The 9824-nt window shown below is 42.5% G+C and overlaps 1 pseudogene; it reads left to right on the forward strand.

Annotated features, from left to right (window-relative positions):
• The first annotated feature begins 7573 nt into the window (after nt 1-7573).
• On the forward strand, nt 7574-8271 carry LOC138398701 (high mobility group protein B1 pseudogene; annotated as a pseudogene).
• The last annotated feature ends 1553 nt before the right edge of the window (nt 8272-9824 follow it).

The raw sequence follows: 9824 nt of genomic DNA on the forward strand, positions 1-9824 counted from the left end.
TCAGCCCTTCCTGTGTGCCCTTGGGCAAGTTACTTAACCTCTCTGTGCTTCAGTTTTCTTACCTAACTGGTGGAGACAGCACCTGCCTCATGGGTTTGCTAATATATGCAAAATGCTTAGCTTACTGCCTGGAAGATAATAAGTACCCAAATGTTAGCTGTTTTTATTTTTTGCTCGATTTTCTACATATAAACATGTCACTGTGCTCTGTGCTGGGGATACAGCAGTGACAGCTAAATTCCAGAAGAGAACAGAGATTAAACCAACACTCACAGACGATTAATCTGTTGCAGTTAGGACCAATGATTTATTCATCACAGGAATGGTGCTATGCGGGGCGCTTTGAAAGCACTTATCAGGGGACCCTTGTCGAGGATTTTGATCATTATCCTACGAGCAATGGGACGCCCGACACGGAGGGCTTCAAGCAGAGCCCTGAGATCAGAAGTGCACGGTTTAAAAACTCACCACGTCTACGCTGTGGGCCAAGAGGGGCCCCAGGGAGGTGCCTTCTTAGGAGCCTGCCGTGGGTTCAAGCCAGGGAGAAGGTGCTGCCTGGACTCTGGCGGCCAAGGCAGACGGACAGAGTGGCTGGACCCCGGCCCCTTGAGGAGGCTGAGTCCCCAAAATCTGGACACGGAGCGATGCTTTGGAGGGGCGTGGGATGGGCTGCTGGGGGTCACCAGGCTTGGAGACATATAGACTGACGACTGCGCCCATGGCTCCCGGGCAGAGGGGCCACTGGGGCAGGAGCGGGGCTGGCGGGAGGCTGCGGAGCGTGTTCAGCTGGGGACACGCTGCGTTTGAGCGGCGTGCGCAGGGCAGTGGGTGTTCGAAGGGGGAGGACCTGGAGGCAGTGTCGTCTGCGGTTGTGTTGATCTCGGGATCCACGAGAAACCCCAGGTTCTGGGGATGTGTCTTCCAGGACGCAGCTAAGCTGGGCGGGCGGGCGGACCCTAAGCCAGACGCCGGGCGGGGGCCTTGGGCGCGGCTCTGCCCCTCCGACGGGGCTCCACTCCCCGGGCCGCTACTCCGCCCTAGGGGGTCCCTGCAGGTCCACACCCCTCGGCGTTGGGGCCTGCTTCCCTCCCAGGGGGACGCATGGCTCCTCCCCAGGCCCCCCAGCCTGGCCCTCTAGGGACTCCCTTCCCGCCAATCCGCGTCCCCGCGGGACCGCCGGCCTCCAGGCCAGGGCCCCGCGTCCCAGGCCTCGGCATTCCCACCCCAGCACATTGTTCTCCCAGATTCCATGGCTCCCTACTGCCTCATTCAAATCCCAGCCAAACGTCGCCGCCTCCTTCCTGCCTCTCCTGCGGGTCCCATGCGGAGCAGCCCCCACCTCCCTCCCAGCCCGCTGTCCCCGCGCTCCCGGGCCCGTGTTCTGCCTGTCCCCCTGGGCTCCTCCTCCTCGGGAAGGTACGCCCAAAACGACAGGGATTTGACCCGTCCACTGCTGGGGTGGGGTGCTGGGGGACAGCGTCTGGGACATAGTAGGTGCTCACTAAATATTTGTGGAGGAAATGAATTTGTGAGGGAAACAGAGACCCAGAGAGAGGAAGCCAGGGAGAAAATAGCCCACAATGTTTTCAGCACTTCTCTCAGTGGGATTATGAGTAATTTAATGTTCTAGCTTCTATGCTTCAACACTTTCCAAATTTTCCAGTGAACTGGCATTTCTGTTGGAGTCAGAAAACATGATTTTCCAGTCGCTGTTTCTGAATATGTGCGAAATACCAACGGAATACCAGGCCGCTGTAGGGGGATCAGGCCCAGCTCTAACTTTGCAACATGAGAAGTGGGTGCTCGTGGGGGCCGCGCCTGCCTCTGCACCGGGTGGGGCGGTGCTGGCATTGTTTGCCTGGGGGAAGGGCGGGGGGGCCTTCTGGCCCCCTGGAAGGAGTATGCAGGCCCTCCCCGGCGCCCTAGTTCTGTTCACAGGTGAGGTGCGGCACTTGCTTAAACCACCCACGTCGGGAAAATGTGCCCCCTCCCCCTTTCCTGGTGACCTGTTTGTGGGTCTCAGGGCCCAGCATGTGCGCCCGGCGGAGGGCGTGGGGTGAGTAGTGTTGAGCCTAGAGTTAAGAGTGGGACTCTGGATCCCCACTGTCGGGTGTGACGCCCAGCTCTGCCCCTGGGACGTTCGGGGACACCCCTAACATCCCAGGCCTCCTTTTCTTTAAATGGGACTCACAACGTGCACCCCCGCTGGAGGTGGTGAAAAGTAAGTATGGAGGACTTGGCCGGGTGCTGGCACACAGTAAGCACTCAATAAGTGCCAGCTATTGGTATACGCAGTGAAGTTTTAGAATGAAGTGGACGGGATTGGATTAAGCCCTGGCCATCGCTCTCCCCAGGTCCCCGTACTCTGGGCTTGTGTGGCTTCATATTTTGGCCTGGCCAGGGTGGAAGCATTGAGGATAACGTATGTCCCGTGGAAGGCCATCTGACAGGCTCTGCGACCGCCGTGACAAGTTAATGAATTCTGCCGCGGTTACCCAAGGCACACGTCTGGGCCACGAGGCCGTCTGTCTGCTGTGCTGACCTTTAAAGGTGAGCATTTAATACCCACCGATCACTCATGGGCTGATCGAACGTTGGGAAGATGAAACCTGTCTGAGCCGGAGCCATCACTCATTCCTCCTCCGCCCCCGCACGGAAACACTGTCGCTCCCTTCTGAGTCATAATAAAACTTTGCAAAACTGTTTGTTCCCTCTTCAGCCCTTGCTGTGAAAACTGAGGCACTTTCTGATGTAGCTGCTGGTAATGGCCAACGCTGCAGGCTCCTGCAACCCGGCCCCCAGGCCCACACCTGTGCGAGGGGGACTCCAACCCCCTCTGCTCACAAAGCTTTTACCCTAATCCCTTAATAACCTGCTTCTCTTCAACCTCCCATCTATCCATTGAACAAACATTCATGAAGATTGCCTTAGTTTAGATGTCTTTGGCTATAAGGAACAGAAAACACCCTGACTCAAGCAAAAACCATGAGAACCTGTATTATTTGGTGTACCAGGAGGCCCAAAGGTGAGGCAGATTTCAGGGTGGGTTGATTCAATAGCTGGTGTCCTCCTCCGGCACCCAGGTTCCTTCCATCTCTGGCTCTGTGGTCCCATCTCTGCACCTCAGGGCTGGTTTTGTCGCAAAGTGGAACCAAGATGGCAGCCACCACCCATTGTATCTCCCACACCTCTTTCCCTGACTCTTTCTCTTTGGGAGGAATCTATTCTTAACTCAGTCATTGTTATTCTGGCCCCTAAGTCTGTATGTGTAGCCCCCTCATCCAGACAGCATCCCTAGAAGCTACACCGTTGGCCAACCCTGGCCCTCCGCTCAGTCAATAGGTCATGTCTAGTCACCAGCTTCATCAGTGAGGTTCTTCACTCTGCAAGGATGTGAAAATATTTAGCTTTCCTTTTGATTATCTCTTAGTTTTTCAAAATGTTTTAATTCTGTCATCAGAGGTCTATATTTCTCCATTATCTCAATATTAGATATTGAGGTATTTCTCCATTATCTCAGTATTAGGTATGTCCAAGTAAAACATAATTGATTTTGTTAATTTTTGACTGCTGCTTCTTGATTTCTTTTTAAGTTTATTTTAAAAAACTGATATTTCCAATTAGCCGAAGTCTGATTTTTAACGAAATTTCATGAGTTATTATTTTAGAAATTTAAAAAAATTTTAATGTTTCAGAAGTTAAAAAACAATGCTTAGGTTTTTAAAAATAATAATTTAACATACTTTAAGCAAATCAATACATTAAAGGGGACTGTAGCATTTACGGCACCGAGAGATCTATCTTATCAAAATAGATTTCGTTTCACGTGTATATAGGTAATAGCCACATTTTGTGAATGTTTCAGAAATTTAATTCCTGAATAAAATGCAAATCCATACTTTAATACATTCTATTTTGTGTACTTCATGCTTAAGTTTTTTTTAATTTTTATTTATATTTTTCAAAACATTTAATAATGCAGATAGCCTTTTTAAAAACACCTTAAAAATTGGTTTTCAGAAGCTGTAAAGGCCTCGGGTCTCCTTAAATATTTCATATCTAAGTGGATGTACTTTTACAGATATTTTTATGCCTTCCATAATTGACAATGTTTTAATTAAAGCTAGAAAGTTATCATAGTTACAAGACAAGCAGTAATTCCCCCCAAAAGTCTAAGTCGTTAATTAGGCAACATAATGAGAATTGTCACACATTGGTATTCTTGCAGCCCTGACAATCATCCCCCCTTAGCCTAAAAGTCTTATCTGGATGGAAGAATTATCCAGCCAGGCAAGAGAGCCAAGCAGACCTCGCCAGCATCTCACCAGGCAACACGCTTTTTACCCAGAAAAAAAAAAAAAAAACTGTGACCTTTTATAAAGCATCCACAAGCACAAATTAAGAAACAAAGTCCTTTGCCGAGATCGATTGCCCCAGTACCCGATGGAGCCCAAGGAGCTGGTTACAAGGTCGTGCAATTAAGAGCTAAAGCCGAAATGACTCACATAATTGCGGAATCGCTCATTTTAACAGCCTGATTGGAAATTGTCAACACTGTGTCTGAGACTAATGAAGCAAAGGAAATGGAAAAGGTGACATTTTCGAATAATATTATTAGTAAACGAATTGACGACATGTCAGATAACAAAGACCACACCGATCCCAGGGTTTATTAAGTCTAAAAAAGTTTTCATCGCAGATTGATGAATCCACATATTAATACATCACTAATTGGGCTCAGTTAATAGCACTAATTAGAATCCCTAAAGGAAAAGGCTGGGGAGGACACTGTTTGCTCTTTAGAGTAGTCCCAGAACAAATTACTGGGAATGAAACATTCAAACTGGTAAATTAATACTTTGAGACGAGTAGCTCATTATGGAAGCCCTACTGTGTCTGTACAGATGTGGCTGTAACGATGGAAGGAGTAACAGCTCTACACCAAGAATTTGTTCTAGAAAACCCTGAGATTCGAGTAATGCATGGCATTACTCATAGCCTCTGGTATAGAAAGTTTGCGTGCAGATCTGACATCCACATTAAATTACATGATCAAACGGGAGGCTCTAATAAAATCCAAGCTGTGACAGTACCGTCTGTTTCAACGTTATGTGAAAAAAATGTCATCATAATACTGGGCTCGGCTGTTCCATGCCAAAGTGGCTGTCCAAAGAATGAGATCTGTCGAGTTTAAGAGCTAAGAGAAGAAATGAGGGTGGAAAAGTGTAAATGATTCTCACTTAGCTCCTCACTTGGCTTCAAAAAATGGTGTACTTAACTTGACATTTTTGAGCACCTGAATGAACTTAATTGGAAATTGCAAGGACTATCAGGCCAAGCTGTCCTTCAACCATCCAGGCTATGAAAAGCAGTTTGAAATGTGCAAGAATCCAGGAAATATCATACTCCCCAGCCCTTCCCTAGGAATCAACTAGAAGGCTGGTGGTGAGCATTACATATGTTTAATCATAGGTCTAAGACTAACAAAGACAGAGACCAGAGTGGAAGAATAATACATAACTGTTATATGTTCTAACAAAATAGGAATAATCCAACTTAAAATGGGAGGAAAAAGGAAAGAGAAAGGGAGAAACAGAATAAACTCATTGATTGTCACATAAATAATAGGTGGGAAACAATGGCTGTCACTTAATGCTGACAAACCAAATAGCATACTTTGCACTGTCTGAAATTGACAACATCTGACCATCTTTTACCTATAAAAATGCTAGTCCTGTATTGCTTAAGGTAATTAAACATTACAAAGGATATTAGAATAAAGGTAGTCACTCAAACAAAGAACACAAACTTCCCTAACTACAAAAGAAATGCAAACACAAAAGCATGCTACAACATGGCTAAACCTCGAAAATATTATGCTCCGTGAAACAAGTCAGGCACAAAAGCACAAATATTGTGTGATTCCACTTACATGAGGTATTTAGAACAGGCAAATTCATAGGGATAGAAAGTAGAATAGAGGTTACCATGGGCTGAGGGGACAGAGGAAATGGAGAATTATTGCTTAATGGGTCCAGAGTCTCTGTTTGGGGTAATAAAAAATTCTGGAAATAGTGGATGGTTGCACAACATCATAAATGTACTTAATGCCACTGAATTATATACTTAAAAATGGTTAAAATCATAAATTTTATATTATATATGTTTTACCAAAGGTTAAAAAATTAATCATGGAATAAACCAAAACCATTGAACTGTATACTTTAAACGGGTGAATTGTATGATATGTGAAATAGATCTCAATAAAGCTGTTTTTAAAAAACAACATAGGAATAAAGGCAGTTACGCTTTAAAAAAAAAAAAAAAGAACAAAGAAAACAGACCACATGGAGAAAGAAACAATAAATGTAATGCAATATGTACAGTAAATATTATACACAGTAACACAGCAGAGTGGAGGCCAGTATAGCAGCAATGTGAATAAGCTTAACTCTCTAAGAGAAAAAGATTTCCAAATCCGCTTACATAGCAAGCTACCACTCTAAGCAGAGTGATTTAGAAAGACTGAAAATTAGAGAAATGGAAGCCATAAACAAGCAGGGATTTGACTCTGCTATCAGACAAGGTAGAATTCAGGCCAAAAAGCATCAAATGTGAAAAAGATGTTGCATTATTAGGCCAATGGAGATTTAACAGTTATGGATACCTGTGTAGCAAATAGCACAGCAGCCACCTTTATAAAGCCAAAGGTTCAGGAGATGTAGGAAGAAATGGAGAGAAACACACTACCAATAGGGGACTCACACACTGCTCTTGGTTAAATGAACAACAAAAAAGAAGGTTACAGAATAACTAAATAATACAATCAGTAAGGGAGATCTTATGAATAACTAAATAATATAATCAACAAGGGAGATCTCACGGTTATGGATAAAATTTACATCACAATAAAAGAGAATATGCTTTCTTATCAAACATACACGGAACATTCAACAAAACACACAGCCCCACACATACACATTAAGTCACGATGCTTTTCATAAAGTAGAAATGATATAAATAACCCTTGTTGATTATAATGTATTAAAAATAGAAATTAAAAACTAATTTAAAAAGCAAATTTTCTGACTGGAAATTTAAAATCTCTCTCAAATAACTGTCAGGTAAAAGTCAAAATTGCAGGAGTTAAAAAAAATAATGGCAACACTACATATCAGCATCTTTAGGATATAAGATATTCATCAGAGAATAATTCATAGCCTGAAATACTTACATGAGTAAAAACGAAATAATGAAAATAAATGAACTAAACTCCCAACTCAAAAAAACTAGGATGTTAACAACAAAGTAAACCAAAAGAATGCACAATAAGAAAATAATGGAGATAAAAGTAGAGAGAAGGTAAGATGATACAGCCACTCTGGGAAAACTGGCAGTTCCTCAATAAGTTAAAGAAAAAATTATCATATGGCCCAGCAGTTCCACTCCTAGGAATATACCCAAAAGAAATGAAAACAGGCAGTACATTGAGCTCCATAGAGACAGCGCCGGGGCAAGTGGGAGCTGGACGGGCACTGGGCGACTCTGTGCCTCACTGAGGAAAAAATAACTAAACGTGGGCAAAGGAGGCCCTAAGAAGCCGAGAGGCAAAATGTCACCATACTCATTCTTTGTGCAGACCTGCCTGGAGGAGCACAAGAAGCAGCACCAGATGCTTCAGTCAACTTCTCAGCATTTTCTAAGTGCTCAGAGAGGTGGAAGATCACGTCTGCTAAAGAGAAAGGAAAGTTTGAAGATATGGCAGAGGCAGACAAGGCCTGTTATGAAAGAGAAATGAAAATCTATATCCCTCCTAAAATGGAAACAAAAAAGAAGTTCAAGGATCCCGTGCACCCAAGAGGCCTCTTTCCGCCTTTTTCTTGTTCTGAGTATCTCCCTCAAATCAAAGGAGAACATCCTGGCCTACCCATTGGTGATGTTGCAAAGAAACTGGGAGAGATGCGGAATAACACTGCTGCAGATGACAAGCAGCCTTATGAAAAGAAGGCTGCAAAGCTGAAGGAAAAGTAGGAAAATGATATTGCTGCGTACCGAGCTAGAGGAAAGCCTGACGCAGCAAAAAAGGGAGTTGTCAAGGCTGAAAAAAGCAAGAAAAAGAAGGAAGAGGAGGAAGATGAAGAGGAGGAGGAAGATGAAGAAGATGATAAGTTGATTCTAGTGCAGTTTTTTTTTTCGTCTCTAAAGCATTTAACCCCCCTGTACACAACTCACTCCTTTTCAAGAAAAAAATTGAAATGTAAGGCTGTGTAAGATTTGTTTTTAAACTGTACAGTGTCTTTTTTTGTATAGTTAACACACTGCTGAATGTGCCTTTAGCTAGCCCTGTCCTGGTGGTATTTTCCGTAGCGACTAACCTTGCCTGGTACAGTAGGGGGTTGTAAATTGGCATGGAAATTTAAAGCAGGTTCTTGCTGGTACACAGCACAAATTAGTTATATATGGAGAGGGTAGTTTTTTCATCTTCAGTTGTCTCTGATGCAGCTTATATGAAATAATTGTTGTTCTGTTAACTGAATACCACTCTGTAATTGCAAAAAAAAAAAGTTGCAGCTGTTTTGTTGACATCTGAATGCTTCTAAGTAAATACAATTTTTTTTTATTACTATTGTTGTCCTTTTCATAGGTCTGAAATTTTTCTTCTTGAGGGGAAGTTAGTCTTTTGCTTCTGCCCATTATGGATCACATGAGTTATTACAGTGTTTATCTTTTCATATAGTTAGCTGATAAAAAGCTTTTGTCTACACACCCTGCATATCATGATGGGGGTAATAAAAGTTAAATTGAGACAGTTTTCAACTATAACTGAAACTCCAAAGTTGACAAATTTTACATAGCCCACTTATATTTACAAAGTGAAGAGTAATCAGTCTACTCACAGCATGGCATTATTGGAATCAAAACATTTTGAGAATCTGTCCTTGAAGGACTAATAGAAAAGTATGTTCCAATCTTTACATGAGGACCCTATTCTTTAACTCCCATTACCATGTAATAGTTATATTTTGCAGTTCCCACATTAAAGAAGACCTGAGGTGTATCCCCAAAAGCGTGAGCTTAAAATACAAGACTGCCATATTACATTTTTTGTTGATGTTAGTCCCAGCAAAGACTAGGTAAGTGCTGGCTATAAATGTCTTTTCCCATTTATCTAAATATGGACTGCTCAGGAAACTTGAGGTTCTCCATTAAGAGTATCTTTAATTAATTGGGCCAGCCTTTAAAATGATACCACATTTTTAAAATAGGTTATATTTTCCTGTATTGTGGTTTGCCCCTTTATGAATCAAATTGATGAGCAAAGGTGAAAATTAAACTTTGCATCTCAATACAAATTATTCAATTTATTTGAATTTAATTTTTCTTTACAAAACCCAAACTGATTCATTAAAGTTATGTTTATCTGCTTTACAGTTTAGGGAATAATTTGGCAATTTTGTGGGTTTTTTTGAGATTATCCTTCTCTTAAAAGTGCCAGTATTTTAAAATAGCGTTCTTGTAATTTTACATGCTTTTGTGATGGAATGCTGTCTTGTTATATAATTTTGACTTGGATTCTTTCCATTTTGCATTTGATTATGTAATTTCAGGAGGAATACTGAACATCTAAGTTCTGGATGATACTAATAAACTAATAATTGCAGACATAAAAAAAAAAAGAAATGAAAACATATTTCCACACAGAAACTTGTACATGAATTATGCATAATAGCCAAAAGGTAAAAACAACTCAAATGCCCATCAATGGACAATGGATAAACAAAATGTGGACCATCGTTACGATGAAACATCGTTCAGCCATAAAA

Source organism: Eulemur rufifrons, chromosome 2 (assembly GCF_041146395.1).
Source record: "Eulemur rufifrons isolate Redbay chromosome 2, OSU_ERuf_1, whole genome shotgun sequence".
Lineage (NCBI taxonomy): Eukaryota > Metazoa > Chordata > Mammalia > Primates > Lemuridae > Eulemur > Eulemur rufifrons.